At 37.3% G+C, this 20,000-nt stretch overlaps 1 protein-coding gene across 1 annotated transcript in view; it reads right to left on the reverse strand.

Annotated features, from left to right (window-relative positions):
- The window catches only part of prickle1a (prickle homolog 1a), a 25,922-nt gene extending 21,873 nt beyond the window's left edge, over nucleotides 1–4,049 (reverse strand). The window contains exons 1-2 of the mRNA XM_084397936.1: nucleotides 3,995–4,049; nucleotides 3,765–3,895 (exon numbers count right to left, since the gene is read on the reverse strand). The gene's annotated coding sequence lies outside the window, so the exon portion shown is untranslated. The remainder of the gene's footprint in view (nucleotides 1–3,764; nucleotides 3,896–3,994) is intronic.
- Between the last annotated feature and the right edge of the window lie 15,951 nt (nucleotides 4,050–20,000).

The following is a 20,000-nucleotide window of genomic DNA, read 5'->3' on the forward strand; positions in this document are numbered from 1 at the left end:
TTTTCCAGAAAATTTGAACACCATTCAGAACAAAACAGTGAGTGAGTGAGTGAGTGAGTGAGTGAGTGTGTGTGTGTGTGTGTGTGTGAAAGATCTATGTATTCTGATGATCTTAGTGCATCATCAGTCAGTGTGTGTGTGTGTGTGTGTGTGTGTGTGTGTGAGTGAGTGAGAGATCTATGTATTCTGATGATCTCAGTGCATCATCAGTCAGAGTGTGTGTGTGTGTGTGTGTCCTGCGCTCATGAAAGACGCTGTTATTCGCTGTGAGTCGTTCAGTCGCGTGCGGCTCTAAAGCTGCCGGAGGATTCGCAGCGTTTACACACACACACGCACCGGACACAAACCTGGCTCTGTGTGTATCAGGCACTAAACCAACACACACTGGAGTCTCACACACACACACATTGAAACTTACTCAAATTACAGAAGCTTTTCTCTTGGGTTCAGCCAATGATTTAAAAAGAATGTTACTTTTTTACTCTCTTTTTAGTTTTAATTTAGATCTTCACACAACTACAAAACTGTATATTCATTATTTGATTGATTTCGACTGAGTTTAAATCATCAACACATATTAGAATGATCGAAATCATTATAATATGATGATCAAGAAACATTTATTATTATTATTATTAATGTTGAAAACAGTTGTGTAAAAAACATTTCCAGGATTCTTTGATGAATAGAAAGTTCAAAAGAACAGCATTTATCTGAAATAGAATCTTTTGTAACATTTTAAATGTCTTTAGTGTAAGTTTTGATCAATTTAATTCATCCTTGATGAATAAAAGTATTGATTTGATTTATTTCCCTCAAAAAATAAGTTCAAACTTCAGTGTTTAATGTTACAAACGCTTCAGTTTCAGATAAACGCTGTTCTTCTGAAAATACAAAGGTAAATAACTGTTTTCAACACTGATAATAATGAGAAATCTTTCTTGAGCAGCAAATCATCATATTAGAATGATTTTCTACAAGATATTAGAACAATCTTGAATTTGAGTTGTTTTCGCTTTTTCGATTGAGTTTAAATCATCATTCATTGTAAGTCTGCTGAGGGCCTCGGACCCCTTTTGGAGAAACACTGATCTAAATGACTCCATGTAAGAAGAAAAGCGCACTAAAGTAGTTTAAACACATTAAGGATAATCATGCATGTCCTCACAGCACCACTAGAGGACGCCAACACTTCACCATCATCTCAAAAACACCAAACCTGAGCTCAAAAACACCAAACCTGAGCTCAAAAACACCAAACCTGAGCTCAAAAACACCAAACCTGAGCTCAAAAACATCATATATTGACCAGTCATCATTTCAAGCACACATCAATGCCAGTTCCTCCTGATGCTTTCAGGCCTCAATCGTCTCAATCTGGGATCAAGAGGGTGAAGAGAGGATCTGTCTCTCAAAGAGTGTGTGTGAATGCGTGTCTTCATATGGAAACGGAGTCCTGTTGACATTTGCGGGGCCCTGCGGGGCCGAACTCTTCCAGCTGGCATCACAGCAAACGCTTCGTGACATATGAGTGCAGATAAACCCCTACTGTACCGCGGTAAACTTCCCTGCTAGCTCTAACTGTGCTTATCAAAGTAAAACATCACCTTTTACTCGCCGTCACGTCGTTCCAAACCGGTCTGACTGCAGTTCTTCAGTGGAAAACAAAACAAGGTATTTTGAAAATTCTTCATGGACAATTTTTCCATGCAATGAATAGGCTAACATGACTATCAACTTCCTAAAAATAACAGAAACACCACAGAAGTGTCCTAACAGGTCAAGTCTTCATACGGACGAATGTTACGATGCTGTTTTTGTGCTTTTTGCAGCCGGACAGTCGCAGACTGAATGGAAAAGAGCTGTATAAAGTTTCAGCAAAAATACATAAATAACAGCATACAGGTTTGGAAAGTATAGAGGCTTGTTTCCGCCAAAATGGCAAATTTTCTTTTAATTCCGAGTTTAAAGCTCGCAATTCTGACTTTTTTTTCTCATGAATTCTGAGTTTAAATCTCACTATTCTTACTTTTTTAAATTTAAATCTCACAATTCTGACTTTTTTTTTATTCTGAGTTTAAATCTCACAATTCTGACTTTTTTTAATTCCGAGTTTAAATCTCACAATTCTGACTTTTTTTTATTCTGAGTTTAAATCTCGCAATTCTGACTTTTTTTTATTCTGAGTTTAAATCTCGCAATTCTGACTTTTTTTTATTCTGAGTTTAAATCTCGCAATTCTGACTTTTTTTATTTTATTTCTGAGTTTAAATCTCACAATTCTGACTTTTTTTATTTATTTCTGAGTTTAAATCTCACAATTCTGACTTTTTTTTCTCATGAATTCTGAGTTTAAATTCACTATTCTTACTTTTTTATATTTTTTTTGTTTAAATCTCACAATTCTGACTTTTTTTAATTCCGAGTTTAAATCTCACAATTCTGACTTTTTTTTATTCTGAGTTTAAATCTCGCAATTCTGACTTTTTTTTATTCTGAGTTTAAATCTCGCAATTCTGACTTTTTTTTATTCTGAGTTTAAATCTCGCAATTCTGACTTTTTTTATTTTATTTCTGAGTTTAAATCTCACAATTCTGACTTTTTTTATTTATTTCTGAGTTTAAATCTCACAATTCTGACTTTTTTTTCTCATGAATTCTGAGTTTAAATTCACTATTCTTACTTTTTTATATTTTTTTTGTTTAAATCTCACAATTCTGACTTTTTTTAATTCCGAGTTTAAATCTCACAATTCTGACTTTTTTTTATTCTGAGTTTAAATCTCGCAATTCTGACTTTTTTTTATTCTGAGTTTAAATCTCGCAATTCTGACTTTTTTTTATTCTGAGTTTAAATCTCACAATTCTGACTTTTTTATTTATTTCTGAGTTTAAATCTCACAATTCTGACTTTTTTATTTATTTCTGAGTTTAAATCTCACAATTCTGACTTTTTTTTCTCAGAATTCTGAGTTTAAATTCACTATTCTTACTTTTTTATATTTTTTTTGTTTAAATCTCACAATTCTAACTTTTTTTTAATTCCGAGTTTCATTTCACACTTCTTGGAATTCTGAGTTCGCAATTCGGACTTTTTTCTCAGTGTTTCAAGTTCATGTCTTGCAATTCTAAAGAAAATCCAAATTGAGAGATATAAACTCAGAACTGCGAGAGAAAAAAAAAATCTGAATTGTGAGATAAAATTACTCGCAATTACCTTTTTTATTTTTTCATTCCGAACAAGCTGAGGATGAGTGGCCTAAATGATGACACAGCCAACTGTCATTTTTGCCCTGGTCTATTCCCACGGTGTCTGGAAATAGGCAGAGATGCAGATCAATGAAGTAAAGCGAAGAACATGAAGAACAGCGCCTGAAGAATCTGATGGAAACCTTGGGATTAAGATTAAGATAGTGTTTGGGAAGGAGCAGTTGTCACTGAAGTGACAGGCACAGCTGAGTCCAAACACACATGCAAGAAACCCTTCTGTGTTTCTGACAACTTCACTGCAAACTCTGGCCTTTTCTGTAACACCGACCTGGATAATGAGTTTAGAAATAGACCAGAAGCTCTTGGGACACTTTTCCTTTGAGCTTTTCCAGAGTTTTTTCCAGACTTCACAACTAAACGCCCCTAATAATAACATCAGACATCAATCTAAGCGTGTCTCTGAACGCAAATGTTACAAAAAGCGTATATTCTATCCATTATAACTGAGCAGAAGTCTTTCACACACGTATGAAACGCTGAACATCAGATCTTACCCGAATATTTCTCCAGTAGCGACCCAAAACAATCCGGTTTCCAGCTCAGATCCTCGTTATCCTCGTTATTCGGATCCGCGCTCGCGCTCATTGGCGTCGGTCACTGCAGATCCGGGCTTTAAACTGCATATCTGAGGTGAAACACACTCAGATGAGGGGAACGAGCGTGTTTGTGTGAGAGCTCTGTGTGTGTGTGTGAGTGCGTGTGTGTGTTGGGGAGTTTCGCTTACCTCCTGCGCGCGGCGCGTCCGCGTGCCTCACATGACGCAACGCGCGCACAGACGCAACGTAATACGCGCGCACTTTCTGAAATGTATAACCTTCAAAATATTTTTCTTACTAAGTATTACTGTCTTGTTTTTCACGACAAATATCGAAATATTCTTAAATCAACATACATTTAGCTACCGGAGAAGCAAAATGACTTCAAAATGCAAAACGGTGAAGCAAAATGAAGATATGAATTAAAAAATTAAGTGTTTATGGTTAAAAACCAGAACAAATATTTGTCAGTGAGGTCAGGAACATACATTTTCTTTTCCGACCTTATTGGCAGAGCTTGTACTGTGTAATTTATCTTCAGCTTTATATAGGCTTCCAGAGAAGGACTAGCAACACATTTCTACATAAACCACAACATTAACGACAACAACCAAAGACAGAATTTTCCAGAAAATTCATGCAGAAACATGCATTTTCTTTACCGTGGTTTATTTTTCTGACCCTAGACAGATTTAATATCGTTGTTAATTTTGCTTCTGCAGCAAACATATCTTGATTTAAGAATGTTTAGATATTTGTGCTGGAAAACTGGTTGTTTTGCCGTGTATGAGGGGTTTAGTGGAGGTTGTGACCCGATGACCGGTTCTCTAGTCTGCAGTGGATAAGTGAGACCAGGTTCAGCCTGTCAATCAAACGCTGCTTGATCTTAAGTTTGCCGTTTTACAGTTTTAAATCAGCTTGATCTGGACCAGGTGCATGTTACATGACTTCAGCTTAAATGTCACAAGATGCACAGAATCAAACTTCCCAAATTACACTTCTATTATATGGTTTTGAAATGCAAGTTATTCCTGCCTGGTCTGAACGCTTGCAGTAAATAAGCAGCAGGAGCTCTTAAAGGCGTTGGGTCATCACAGATATCATATCTTCAGACCTGATTTACGTGCCTGAAGACATGCTAACCCATTAGCCCCCTCACACTCACTCTTATCTGAGGCTTATCTGCGCTTTATCTGCCCCAATATTTATGGCAGAGGCTCGTAAAAATGCTTTCAACAACATGATTGAGTTGTAAACTAGCAATGGCCTCCACTTACAGCGCTTTGTAATGGACTTTCCACGTACTGTGTCATTTATCTTCAGATTTATAGGCTTCAAGAGAAGGACTAGCAACAAATTTATACATAAACCACAACATTAACAACAACAACCAAAGACAGAATGTTCCCCCAACTCTTAAGGGCTGGTCACACTAAGAGCGATAACTATATTACCGAACACACCAGCATATAAGCACTGCAGTTGTGTTGTCTGTCGCTTTAACAATATCATTGGATTCACTTAAGGCTCGTTCACACCAAGAACGATATCTATAACGATAACTGTAAAGATGACTATAATGACTATAACGATAGCTATAAAGATAACTATAACATTAACTGGAACAATAACCATAAAAAATAATGATAACAATAGAGATAACTAAAACAATAACTGTAATGATAACTATCTATAACTATAAATATAACTATATAACAATAACTTGAACGATAACTATAAAGATATCTATAGGGGCTTTCACACCGGATGAACCTTTTCATAGTTCCTAGAACTATTGGCGGAAGTTCCCGGATTTTGCCGTGTTCGCACCGCAGGAACTAGGAACGATTTTAGTTTTAGGAAGTCCTTTTGGAGGAACTAATTTACTCTCTAAACCAGCGCTATAGGAACTATCCGTGACGTTAGTGTTCGCTGATTGGCCGAACACACGCGAAACACCAACACACACCATTTTTAAAAAAGATGTGTGAACACACAGATTATAGCCTATATATTTACTCCACAAGCTAACTCTACGAACATGGAAAACAGTGATAGATGGAGATCTCAACCTTTACACTGAGGAGAAAATCCAACACAACTTTGAGGAGACCAAGAGAAACATGATTATGTGTTTCTTCTCAGCAACACTGGACATCAGACACACGCCATACGATAATAACTCTTCATTACTGTCTACTTTATATGTATAACAGTTCTATCTAATATCGTATTAGACAGGACTGTTAGACAGTAAACTAATGAACAAATGACATGAGAGTATAATGTTTGAAAGGGATGGGGGGGGGGGGGGGGGTTTGATTAATATATATATATATATTTTTTTTTTATCTTTTAAAAGCACTGATCTGGAGTAGCACTTGTAATTTCGTTGTGTCAATACACTGTATTTATGCAATGACAAATAAAGCTTGAATTGAATTGAATTGAATTGAACACGGAGAATGCGAGCATTGTGAGCTCAGTCGTTCTCAGCGCCGTCAAAATAAAAGTCACAACAAGCGTGTCTTTCGTCACTTCAGAGTTCCTACTGACGGTGCGAACGCAACCAGGAAAACGTTCCTAGGGGAACCATTAGTCCTCGGGGAAATCATAGATATCATATATAAACGCTAGATGTCTTATGGCGCAGTCACTTCCGGCATCACCGTTCGGCCATCTTGTGTCAGTGCTCTGTGCATTAAGGTGAGTGATCAGCACGCACACAAATCCTCGCTGAAATCTTGACGGATTTACAAACGGTTTGGTTTCTTACAAACGTTATTAACGTGGCTATAATTCCGAATGCTTGAACATGTATGTTATAATTTTTCATATGTATGCAGTGTCATAACTACATCTCTGACGTTTATAACAAACCAAACCGTTTGAAAATCGGTAGAAAAATTAGCAAGTTATGGTTATTTAAAAGTACATGCACCATTGAAGTAGTGAGCGAGTACACTGTGGCAAGATGGCCGCCACGTGCGGACGTCGACCTCCATTGGCCAGCAGCGCGCACAAGACATCTAGCCTTTATATATGATATCTATGGGGGAAATACCCTGGTGGCTCGTTCCTAGAACTATCCGGTACGAAAGCCCCTAATAACGATAACGATAACTGGAACGATAACTATAAAGATAAAGATAACTATAAAGATAACTATAAAGATAACTATGACTTTACCGATAAATATAACTATAACGATAACTATCGTCCACACCAGTGGACATATATCCTTATTATACTTTTCATCGTTTCTGTGAATGTAACATGTTCGTTTTAGTTTAAATGTGTTTTTAAAACAAAATAACATTCCCATAACTCTGCAGCAAAGTTTTTATGTACTAATAAGAACATATTAACACAATTTCTCCAAAGGTTATTTTTAGGTTTCAGTCATTTAACCGTAAGCTGACTTTCCACAGTATTTTATTTACACTGAAGAATAATTCCCTTTCAGACTAACCCAATTAGCCGGTTAGGATTAGCATGGGTCGGTCAGCGGGAGCGTGAAACTGTCCGGCACATTCCCACTAATGACACACAGGATTGTGAAGCGTGAGCGAGAACTTCCGCCACCCTGAGGTCTCGACGTGTGCTCGGAGACTTTAATCCTTTAAATCAGATTGAGACCTCAGTGCGTCTCCCGCAGGGAAAGCGCTCCAACAAACTCTTGCTAATTAGGGAAAGATGGCGTTTTTCCGTGGAGAACCAGCACAAGTTCTTCATCTCCTGCCGGGATTCTCCTCCACTTTCCTCCCTTCTTCTCTAGATGGATTTTGCTCTTCGAATGGAAATCTAAAGCTGTTTTTCCCTTCTTCCTTTTCTCATCCCTTCCAATAATTAGCTTAGAGGTTTCCGGTGTGAGACTGGCTCTTGGTTGAAGGATAATGGCGTTGTAATCTCCAGTGTGATTTGTTATTCCATATAAACTTAACAAGTGCAAAAAAAGTTTGTTGTCCGTTAAAAGAAAACAACAGAAGCTCAAAATGTTGACTCTGATTTAGCGTGAAGCCCAGCAGAAAAACAAACCTCGCTCAGCCAGGGCCATTAAATAAACTGGTCTCTAGATTTGATGTAATTGACCGAATTCTCCACCAAAATAGAGCGATCCTGTTGGACTCAGTTTACTCAGGAAATCTCTAGAACAAACAAAGGAAGAAAGGCAAACAAACAGAAGGAGCCGAACGCCAGTCCATCAAACATCAGCCAATCCGAGCCCAGACCCGAAGCCTGACCGTCCTGGACGCTTGTTTGCTGTAAAACACCACAGATTGACCAACGAGTTTCTATTACTAAAGCAAACATGCTAATGCGCACGCTACTTTAGCGTTACTGCATGAATCCCTGCATGCTTTAATCCAATATTAGCACTGGTGCAGAGTTTCTCTCAAACTGACTTGGGTTTGTTATGCTTCAACGGGTTAGTCAATCTCAGGAAGATTTGTTTATCTTAATATTGCATTGACACCATTATATGAGCACTGAACCGAGCTGGACGATGACATCACGCTTTTCTCCACAGCGGCTATATATATATATATAAATGAACTACATTAATAACTTTTTTACAACAAAATCGAATCATCACTGAACTTATTTAAGCTGGACTGTGACGCTATTTTCTTTAAACTTTGCTGCATTATTTTATCAGTGTAAAGCTGCTTTGAAACAATCTGTATTGTAAAAAGAATAAAGGTGATATTTCGCATTTCAAAATCAACAGAAAAGAACTTTTTGCATTTGAAAATGAAGCATATTTTTGGGCATATACTCATTTAACCACATTTCCCTCCAAATTCTCATGCACTTCACAGGTTTCCAACAATCCTTGGGAAATATGTTCTAAGAACGTTTTGCTAACGTTCCCATTACGTTATGAAAACAAATGTTCTGTTTAAAACGTCAATTAAAACAAAAGTTTTTTCTCTGTTAAAAGGAACATTAAGGAAACATTACATTGTATCATTCTTCAAACATCATGGGAATGTTACTTTTGAATGTTCTCGGAATGTTAGCAGTGACATTTAAAAAACGAACATCTGACGGAACATTTCAGAAAAAAAACATTCCATGAACGATGTATAAATGATGCTTTCGTGCTGAGAACGTTATTAAAGACCAGAACACTTTGAATGAATGTATTATAAATGTTACTGGAAGAACGTTTGTTCGTAACTTTGAGAACCTTGAGAACGTTCCCTGTTCGCTGGATAAGGTCTTTATATTGTCCTGCAGGATTTAAAGCATCTATTTAAGGACATCAGGCCGTGAGGAGCGTGTTGTTGTGACTGTCACGTGGCGTTTTCTGTCTGGACCCTGAATGACGAGAGACGTGTTTGCTAACTGACCTGGAGAACGAAAGTCTGAAGAGTCTGAAGTGAAACGAGGCTAAAACAAACTCTTACATTCTGCAGGAAGGAATTGGGAAACAAACTCACTTGACATGACGTCAAGCTCAACATCAAGGACTAAATCTTCTAAACGTCTGTGTTTCGTCCTCAATCAGAGCTCGTTTCAGAATCTGTCAGAAACACTGGAGTGCATGAAGAGGTCAAGGTTTAAACGCACAGACTTGTCAGATTATAACTAAAGTTATCTGGACGTATTACTCCAGAAAACTGCATTTTAATTAGGGTTTTTCTCTGAACCGGTTATGATCTTTCTCTGGTATAAGAAAACTGTTTTACTCGGCTTTACATGTAAATAACTTTACAATAATCAGTTCCACGCAGATCTGAACTGAAATCCTGGTAGTTCATGTATGAGACTAAAACTGATTGGATTTATTGATGATAAATATATAAAACTGGTTATTGTGCATTTAAAACGCATTCAGTTTATTATGTTAAAGACCTGCATGTTTCATTGATGTATGCCTGACAAATATGCATCACATTCAGTTTAACAGTGTATTTATGTTAAAACCAAATGAATGGAGATTTTATAAGCAATTCAAATACCTGATATTTCAGGCCTAAATATTCTCGGTAACTCTTTATTCTGATGGTCCCATTTGAACATTCAGTTGACTATCAGTAACTTTGCAACTCCGTGTCAACTAACTCTCATTAGTGTATTAGTATTGTCTACATAATATCTGCTAACTCTTTATTCTGATGCTCCTCCAACAGAAATTCTACTGACTATAAGTAACTTTGCAACTACGTCAACTTATTCTAACCCTAACCCTCTACTAATACTCTACTAATACTCTACTATTACTCTACTAAAACTCTACTAATACTCTACAAAAATTCTACTATTACTCTACTAAAACTCTACTAACACTCTACTAATACTCTACTAAAACTCTACTAACACTCTACTAATACTCTACTAACACTCTACTAATACTCTACTAAAACTCTACTATTACTCTACTAAAACTCTACTATTACTCTACTAAAACTCTACTATTACTCTACTAAAACTCTACTATTACTCTACTAATACTCTACTGATACTCTACTATTACTCTACTAATACTCTACTATTACTCTACTAATACTCTACTGATACTCTACTATTACTCTACTAATACTTTACTATTACTCTACTAATACTCTACTAAAACTCTACTAATACTCTACTATTACTCTACTAATACTCTACTAATACTCTATTAAAACTCTACTAATACGCTACTATTACTCTACTAATACTCTATTAAAACTCTACTAATACGCTACTATTACTATACTATTACTCTACTAAAACTCTACTATTATTCTACTATTACTCTACTATTACTCTACTATTATTCTACTAATACTCTACTATTACTCTACTAAAACTCTACTATTATTCTACTATTACTCTACTAATGCTCTACTAATGCTCTACTATTACTCTACTATTACTCTACTAATACTCTACTAAAACTCTACTATTACTACTATTACTCTACTAATACTCTACTAAAACTCTACTATTACTCTACTATTACTCTACTAGTACTCTACTAAAACTCTACTAATACTCTACTAACCCTCTACTAATACTCTACTATTACTCTACTAATACTCTACTAAAACTCTACTGATACTCTACTGATACTCTACTATTACTCTACTAATACTCTACTAAAACTCTGCTATTACTCTACTAATACTCTACTAAAACTCTACTATTACTCTACTAATACTCTACTAATAGTCTAATGAGAGTTAGGTGCAATGCTACTTATAGTCAAGTGAATGTGTTAAAGGGACATTAAAATAAAGTGAAACCCTCTTCTCTCTCAGTGATTTCCTCATGTCATCAGGCGAGCGGCTCTCAATTCCACTGGACAAATTTCCTCAATGGTTCTGGTTGTGTTCTGCATTCCCCGCTTTGATCCCGAAGTCTCTGCCAGATTCCTGGCGTGTGGAGAGCGATGGGAGGAGTGGGAGGAATATAAGACACAATACCGGGCCTGTGAGACCAGCACGATCTCGCATGAGTCCGGCTCGCTCAGAACGGGCCAGTTGTGTTGCTCTAATGGACTAAACTGAAGCCTGAACTCTGCACTGCAGAACATGCCACACTTTTGATTTGTTTTTCAGTTAAAACATCTAAAAGCACTTAAAACAAGACGATTATTTAGAAGCAAGACTGCATAAGATGTTAAGAATGGTTTTGATAAGTGCATCTGCCAAAAAAAAAAAAAATTCTTTGTATTTTTGTCTTGTTTTCCAGTTATTAAACATTCGCAACATTAAACAGTCTTTTTTATTATATTTAAATAAAATGAATGTAAATATTAATCTATATTTTAGTTAAAAAAAATATATATTCTCTATTTCTATTCTATTTCAATTTTTTTTTGGTACTAAATTATATTTATGCAGTCGTTATAATCCATTTACTACTTTTTGAGCGTGGACCTGAAATCTCCAACTTAAACGGTCATACATGATGAATGCTTTTGAGCAGCAGACAGGTCTCTTCTTGAAGACGACGCTAGGCAGATTATTGTGATTATTGCAGATTATTGATTATTGAAGTGAAAAAGGTGAACTTAAAAAAAGTTGTAGAATTGTACGTTTATTGTTATGAAAAATGCACAAAAATACTATTTTAAATTTTTACATGAAATACATATTCTCCAAAACACGTTTACTCTAAACGTGTGAGAAAATCAAAGCCATAAATCTAAACCAGATGTGTTCCAGATTTGGTTGATCAGATGTTGTTTGTGTGCAGAACCAAATGCTTCCACTAGGGGAAACTAGGGAAAGTCCCTATTTTTTTTTTTCATTTTTGACCGCACAAACTCGTCTCATTTTGGTGATTTTTACAGAAAATTAGACTTAATATCTTCAGTCATTGTTCTTCTCCAGTAAATGTGTCTTGATTTAAGAATGTTTATATATTCGATCTGGAAAGCGAGACAGAAACACTGAGGAATCAGTGTTTTTGTTGTTTCTGTTTCTCTCTTCTGTCTCTCTCAGACCCTTCTGGTGTTTCTGCCATTAATTCCGAGCGCTGGAGCGGATCCTCGACCTGACACACACTCCCAGCGGGCTGTTGGGCTTCCTCGTGTCTCTTTCTTTTAAAGTCAACATAAAATCACTTCATAAATGTATCCTAAAATACCTAAAACTCATGCAGTGAGTCAATTCTTCTCATTTTGCGGCATAAAAGATGAAGTGAAAGCATTAAAACAATAATTCAGTTCTCCTGATGCGAGTTAAAATGTCACACGAGCCGGAATATCCATCCCATAATGACTGGAAATATATGGCAAGCTGTAAAACGGTGTCATAACTGTATTTTGAAAGTGTGTGTTTATTGTTAAAGACAGATCAGAGGCGTGTGTGTGTGTGTTTAATGCACTGAATGTGTCAGGGTTGATAAATCTGCTCTGGTTTATATGATGAATGGTAAAGCTGGAATTGCTGAAATGCTTCTTTCAAACATTTTTCAGGCCTTGACGTCCACAAATAAACTTTCCCGGAGGATCTGAGCTTCTCTTGTTAGACTGTGTGTGTTTGTTGAGTAAATTCCAGGCTGTGATTTAAAGAGCTCTGATGAAACTGAGCTCTGGGTGGAACTGCAGTGTAAAACCCCATCGAGAGCTCGGTTCCGGTGCGAGGATTCCTCTGGAACTGGGACGGTTGCAGAGACTCATAACTGGATTTACTGGAGCCGAAAGCCTCGGCGTGAGCATTACTCTGAGAGAGAGAGAGAGAAACAGAGAGAGAGAGAGAGGGGGAGAGAGACAGACTGAGAGAGAGAGAGAGAGAGGGAGAGAGAGAGCGACAGAGAGAGAGAGGGAGAGAGAGAGAGAGACAGACAGAGAGAGAGAGAAACAGAGAGAGAGAGAGAGAGAGAGAGACAGAAAGAGAGAGAGAGGGAGAGAGAGAGAGAAACAGAGAGAGAGGGAGAGAGAGAGAGACAGAAAAAGAGAGAGAGGGAGAGAGAGAGAGAAACAGAGAGAGCGACAGAGAGAAACAGACAGAGAGAGTGAGAAACAGACAGAGAGAGAGAGAGAGAGAGAGAGACTTTTAGGGCCTCTTTTATTTTACAAAAACATTTTCCTTCATATATATATTTTTTTCCTTTTTTCTCCTTTTTTTTCCTTTTTACAATTACACTTTTGTTGACTGTTTACAATCTAAGATTATTAAAAACAGACAATAAATATACCATGGACATAAAAAAACCCAATGTACCATAGGCTAAAAATAAATAAATAAATAAATAATAATAATAATAATAATTTTAAAAAGGGCATCCCTCCCCTACCTCTGGATCACGGTGTGTTTGTAGATACACAATCCTCCACTGAAGATCTCCAGTCCTTGTTCAATACCACAGCAAAACTACTGTAACCAAACACTTTACGATAGTCAACTGCTAACCGTATGGCTACACCCCTAGCATGCTAATTGTGTCCAGTCTGACATTAAAGGTGTTGTGTGTGTGAACACTGCTGTGCAAACACACTCAGCATCTCGTAATAATGAGCAGATTAAGATCCAGGATCAGTCTGACCTCAGCTTGTGTCTCTCGGATCAATGTCCCGATGAACAGTTGCTGTTGTGAGCTAATGAAGGCCGTGTGCCTGTGCTCCCTGAGGTCCTGTATTAAGATGCTAATGTACAGGCTTGTTTTGCTACGGCTGATTTCTCTCATTGTCCAAAAAACAGGACGACTTCATGCCCTCATTAGCATATTCATGAATCAGAGAAGCTGATGTAACGTGACATGTGTGAGCAGACGCGACTCTACAAGAGCTGGATGAAATATAATATCACAGTTTATTCACTATAGTCTAGAAAATGGTAATAAAATGTGACAAGAACTCAGAGCTAAACTGTGTCAGAACAAATTAATCTTGATAATGTCATAACTTTGAGCAAAACATGATCAGCCAATCATTTTTGGTCCCATTTTTGTATAAATGTTACTGGTTGTCACTGTATGAAGAATCTTTGGGTATAATATGTCACGGTTTACTTTATTTTGCTCTCCTCACTTACATAAATGAACTATAGTGTCCTGAAAAAATATATAAAAAATGATATCTGGTGTCTGAATAATTTCTGGTTTGACTGTAAATCACTGTAATTTCATTCAGACCTTCGGAGGAACACATTAGCCGACTCTTTATTCTCATAACCCCTCAGAAAGTTGATTCTGCAACTCTATGTCGTTTCGCGCATCGCTTAAAATCACTGAAACCGCATGCGAATCTGCTGACGTAAGCGTGCTCTCCTGATGCATCATGGGTCGTTGTTGGCCTCCCTGCATGTATTAATGACGGCTTATTGATTTCATGTAAATCATGAATATAAACAGGCTGGATAATTCGCCCAGTTATTCACACTGTGATCCATAATCAATACTTTTGATCACAGTATTGACATCTGAGCGTTTCGAGTTCGACGTCCCGCGCGGCTGATTAGCTTTCAATTGCTTTGAGCGTAAATTTACATATACGTGTATGTATGCAGTGAATCTGATCATAAACTAATAACTAATAATCTATCTATCATAATTATATATAGTTAATTATTAAATATAAGTATTATAATTATATATATATATATATAATTATTTAAATATTAATTTATTAAAATACAAATATTTACATTAAAAGACTATTATTAACTAATTAAAATTATTACTATTTGTAATGCAAATTTGAAAGATTAACATTTGTGCAATGCATTCTGGGATGTGATGCTGCCATAAACTGTATCCTTGTCTCCTAAAGCAGAGTTGAGATCAGGGGCTCGTTCTTCGTACGTTGCTTATTACATCCGAGATCAAATGACACATCCAAGATGATTTCATCGTGCTAATCATAATCCGGCTAATTGAGTTCTTCGAACACACTTGCCGGATAGGATTAGTATCGCTGGATTGAGTTATCTGAGATAACTGCGCGTTCACGCGCTGGCTTAAAAGGGGATATGTATCGATAGTGGAAACATTGATCAGCAACGCTGCCATTGGCTGCTCAGCGTGGCCAAAGAGCGCGCACAGTTTTTCTCATATTATATCTATGTTTTTTTCTCCTCAGCAGAGCAAGAACTAATAGTCGAAGTTTATTCGGAATTTTAATGTTTTAATCAAAACGCCAGGGAACACCTCAAAGTCTGCAAAAGCCAGGAGAGAGGGCTGGCAAAAAGTAGCAGACAATTTAAATCCGTTAGAAGTGGCCATGTTAGATGTTTTTATCACTTATTAGCCTATATTTTTGTATTTTAATAATTGCATAATTACTTTGTTCATTGTAATGTCAGAGTCACCACACTAGAATATGGGAACAAATAAAAGTGAAGTACAAAAATATTCTAATGGTAATTTTTAGTTATATTATAGTCTCTTTTATGAAAGGCACTGTTAAATAAATGGTTGTCTGTTTATAAAAGCAATCAAGAAAAAGGCTGAGAAAAAAAAAAGATCTTAGTAGCCTACACTGTATTTTTGCTGCATTAAATTAAGGCCATATAGTCATTTCAGCTGTTAAATCTTGAGCAATGATGAATTGCTTTGACTTGTGGAAGTAAAAACTGATAAACTTATGTTAATGTAAAAATATGTATTGAAGAAGAGTTCAAAAAGAGTTATTGATCACATTTTTCCCAAGTGTAGTTCATTGTAATGACATTGTGTTTTCCTCTTTTGTGCACTTTTACATAATACACCAACACTTGTTAACTTAAGTGGACATTTCCTAACTTTCCAAAGGAAAGAAAGTATAAGACTTTGTAATGTCCATTTGTTTCCATTGCACTGGACAGTGAATAAACCCTCTCAGATAACTGTCATATGGAGGAACTAGCCTACCTGCAAGTGCATAAATAACTTAACTTAATTTATACTTGTATGCTTTATGGCTGCAATATAAGTTTAAGGATTCCACATCTACAGAAAGGCCTACAGAAGAGTCTGCACAGACAGAGGACACATAGGCCTACAGGTGGGCAGTGGATAGCCAACTTTTCCTTTTATTTGTTGCATGAGGCATGTGTCTAATATCTCTTGTTGCAGGCACTTGACCACTGGCTTTTCTTTACAAAGAACAATTGAAATAAAACTCAAGGAACTAAGCATATTTGTCTTTTATTAAACATTTAATGAAAAGTGTATTTTTTTTTTTTTGGCAGTGTTGTGTAATATGGCACATGCAAAAGCAACAATGTCACAGGCCCTGTCAGGTGTGCAACCCTCAGACTTTTCAGACACTGACATCTTCCCTTTAGTTAGCCAAAGTTCATTTCATTGTGTGCCCTTGTCCTGGCTAGAGCTGCATTGTAACTCGTTTGGGTCAGGGAATGGGGTCATAAAACACCTGTCTGCAGGCAGGAACATGTCATAATCACCTATGAAGAAATGCAGTTCTGTTAGGATCAGCATAAGTGTATGTAATACAGTGAGCTTGATATTTAATTGTGGAACTTTCCTTACCACTTTCAAATAATGTGCATACATGTGAATCTCTGAAAATTCTTAAGTCATACACAGATCCTGACCATTTTGCTTTCACATTTGTGATATGGAAGATTTGTCAACGGCCTTTTTTTTATTTGATATAATATTATTAATCTGGAATATTAAGAATCACAATAGTAACTGGGCTGCACATTTACATTGTGAACCCCCTTTCTGTTCACATAATCCCCTTCATTGAGGCCTTGATGGCAGTCTAGCCTATAAGCCTGAGTGACATACTGTAATCAGCATGGTCATGATCGCATGATCTTCATAAAAAAATATTTAAATAGTCGAATAAATAGTAGGCTATCTAATAAATAAAAAAATTTAAAAAGCTGCTTAAAAAAACTGATTTACATTGGGTCTTCAGTGGCTTGGAAATGCCACACAAAAAAACTAAAAAAAAAAACTAAAACTGTTTTTTAAACCTAAAAGCGCCAGGTAAACTCCGAATGACACGACAAACAGCACTTTCCATCAAGTTCTCCGCATCTCCAATAGTGTAAAGGAAAGAGCCACTCGCAATTAATCTTAGGGTACAGTTTGTGCTGTAGTTAAAGCCCGACTCCGACAAGTCGAAAATAAATGTGCGTTTCCAACAAATTAATAATGTAAACGACAATCTCATGAGTCACGAGGAAAAAAAATATATAGGCTATATCAGAAAGTGCACTATCGCACTGCGCTGGACTTCCCGTATCATCTCCGTTTATGAGCCGCAGTCTAATCCTGTTTACATGAAATAAGCCTGCTCCCGAGCAGGTTTAAGATTGCGCACCTGTTGCTATGACAGCAAGTCCAGGATGAGCGTCGAAGAACCAAACAATCCAAGATCATGCCAAATCGTCAACAATCAAATCCAGCTAACTGAGTTAGCGACGTACGAAGAACGAGCCCCAGAAATGCACTATGTAGGGAGCTCACTAGGGTCTGGAACTGGTGATCAGGCTTTTGTAACGGTTAAACATACGCATATCCATCAGCTTTCCTGGAGCTCAAACAGTGGAGCGCTAGCGCTTGCAACGCCAAGGTCATGGGTTCGATTCCCAGGGAAAGCAAGAACTGATAAGAGTGTAAATGTGGACTTTGAAATGCAATGTAAGTCACTTTGGATAAAAGCATCTGCCAAATGCATTAGTGTAAATGTAGTTCTCCATGCTGGTGTATCATCTAAACCATTGCAAGGTTTGCGTTCTCGATCTCCAAACACTGTTTTGTGTGGTGTGCCCCAGGGCTCCATTTTGGGACCTTTATTGTTTTCCCATTTTTCATAAATACAACATTTCATATCACTGTTATGCAGATGATTCTCAGTTTTACCTTCCAGTAAGGCTTGACACCACTGCTTCATCTGATGTGTTATTGGAGTGTGTAAATGATATCAAGAGGTGGATGACAAATAATTTTCTGCAGTTAAATGAGGATAAAACAGAGGTTTTAATTCTGGGTTTCTAATCCTGCTGTGGAAGCCCAGTTAGGTCCTCTCTCAACACATGTGCGCAAACAAATCAAAAACCTTGGAGGGATCTTTGACTCTTCACTATTTTTTGATAAACAAATTAGACAAAGGAAGCTTTTCCCATCTAAGATCTATTGCAAAGTTGAAGAACCTTCTTTCAAGCAAAGATTTAGAAGTTGCGATTCATGCATTTGTAACATCACGATTAGATTATTGCAACTCTCTTTATTCTGGTCTCAGTCTTCACTATCTCGACTGCAAGTTGTCCAGAATGCGTCCGCAAGACTTTTGACTGGGTCTAAAAAGAGGGATCATATTTCCCCAGTTTTAGCATCCCTTCACTGGCTTCCACAGTTGATTTTAAGATCCTTATGTTTGTATATATAAGGCGTTGTCTGGCCGTGCACCCAGGTACATTAGTGATCTTATTGTGCCGTATTGTCCAGCTAGGGCTCTTAGATCTTCCAATCACCTCCTCTTAAATGTGTCTCGGTGTCGCTACAAATCAAAGGATGATCGGGCCTTTTCTGTGGCCCGGCCCAAGCTTTGGACTCGTCTCCCTTATCATGTGAGGTCTGCTCCTTCACTGGACATTTTTAAATCTACTCTTAAAACGCATTTTTATTTTTTAGCTTTTGGAAACCTGTAATTATTGTTGTTGTTGTGTTTTTGAAGGCGACTTGACTTGATTGATGGAGGAAGAACCGTCAGACTCTTCCTCACGCGGGCCGTCCATCACACAGGACACAGTCTGTCAGCAGAATAATGGGACGGAGATTAAAATCACGCCTGTGTAACTGAACCCGTCTGTGTCTCGCTTTACCTCATCGACTCCTTCACCCGCGGGCATCAGGACAGAGACGGACAGAGACAAAAAGCAGAGTGCATGAAGTGTGTCAAGGGTGACCAGACGGGTGTCTTTGACGTCACGTGCACTTTTTACGTTTATTTCTGTCTGTAAGCCAGAAATGATTCTGCGTCTGAGAGACGAGATGTGTTTCTCATGTGTTTTCTGAAAGACAGCGCTCATGTTCGGTTCACCAAGATGTGATTGAGCTTTAAAAACCTTCTTTGTCCTTAAAGGCCCCCTGAAATCAAAATGTAAGTCTTTTAGCTTTTAGTATGAATATGTTAGCCTTAAGGTTATGAATAAGCCGGTGTGTTCAAAAACAATGACAAAATTCGCATTTAGGAGATAATAAGCATTCAAAACTGACACGGATCAGGGATTTTTATGACATCACCGCTTCTCATCACATCTTCTGTCCAATCAAATGCTCTCTAGAATGTAAAGCTCCGCCCCCTCTGCTATAAACACCACCTGACCAAAGCGAACGTTGACGCGTCACAGAGCAACATGTGTTGGAGTGTGTGTTCGGTTGCTCAAACACTCGAGGTTTATTACGTTTCCAACTGTAATCGTTTGTTAAGAATGAAATGGCTAGAAATTATTCACATCTACTATTGAATCGTATCATCAGCGCTCGGATTCGCTTCCATGGTGCTGTCAGTCTGTGAGGGAAACTAAACGCTATTGGCTGTTTGAAAAGGGGGAGGAGCCATTCAATATGTCCCGCCTTAACTTCCTGTTTCAGTGGAAATTACGTCAACGCATCAAACAAAGCTGCGCGATCCAATGCACTTCAGTGGGACTTTAAACGAGTCGGTCGGTTTAGTTTCATTTCGAGATTTAAATTTTTTTTTTTTTTTTTTTTTTTTTCGTTTAGAGATTTAAATGTCAGTCTTTTTTTTTCGTTTAGAGATTTAAATTTCGGTAGTTTTTTTTTTTTCGTTTA

The sequence above is a fragment of the Rutilus rutilus genome (assembly GCF_951802725.1).
Source record: "Rutilus rutilus genome assembly, chromosome: 23".
Taxonomy (NCBI): domain Eukaryota; kingdom Metazoa; phylum Chordata; class Actinopteri; order Cypriniformes; family Leuciscidae; genus Rutilus; species Rutilus rutilus.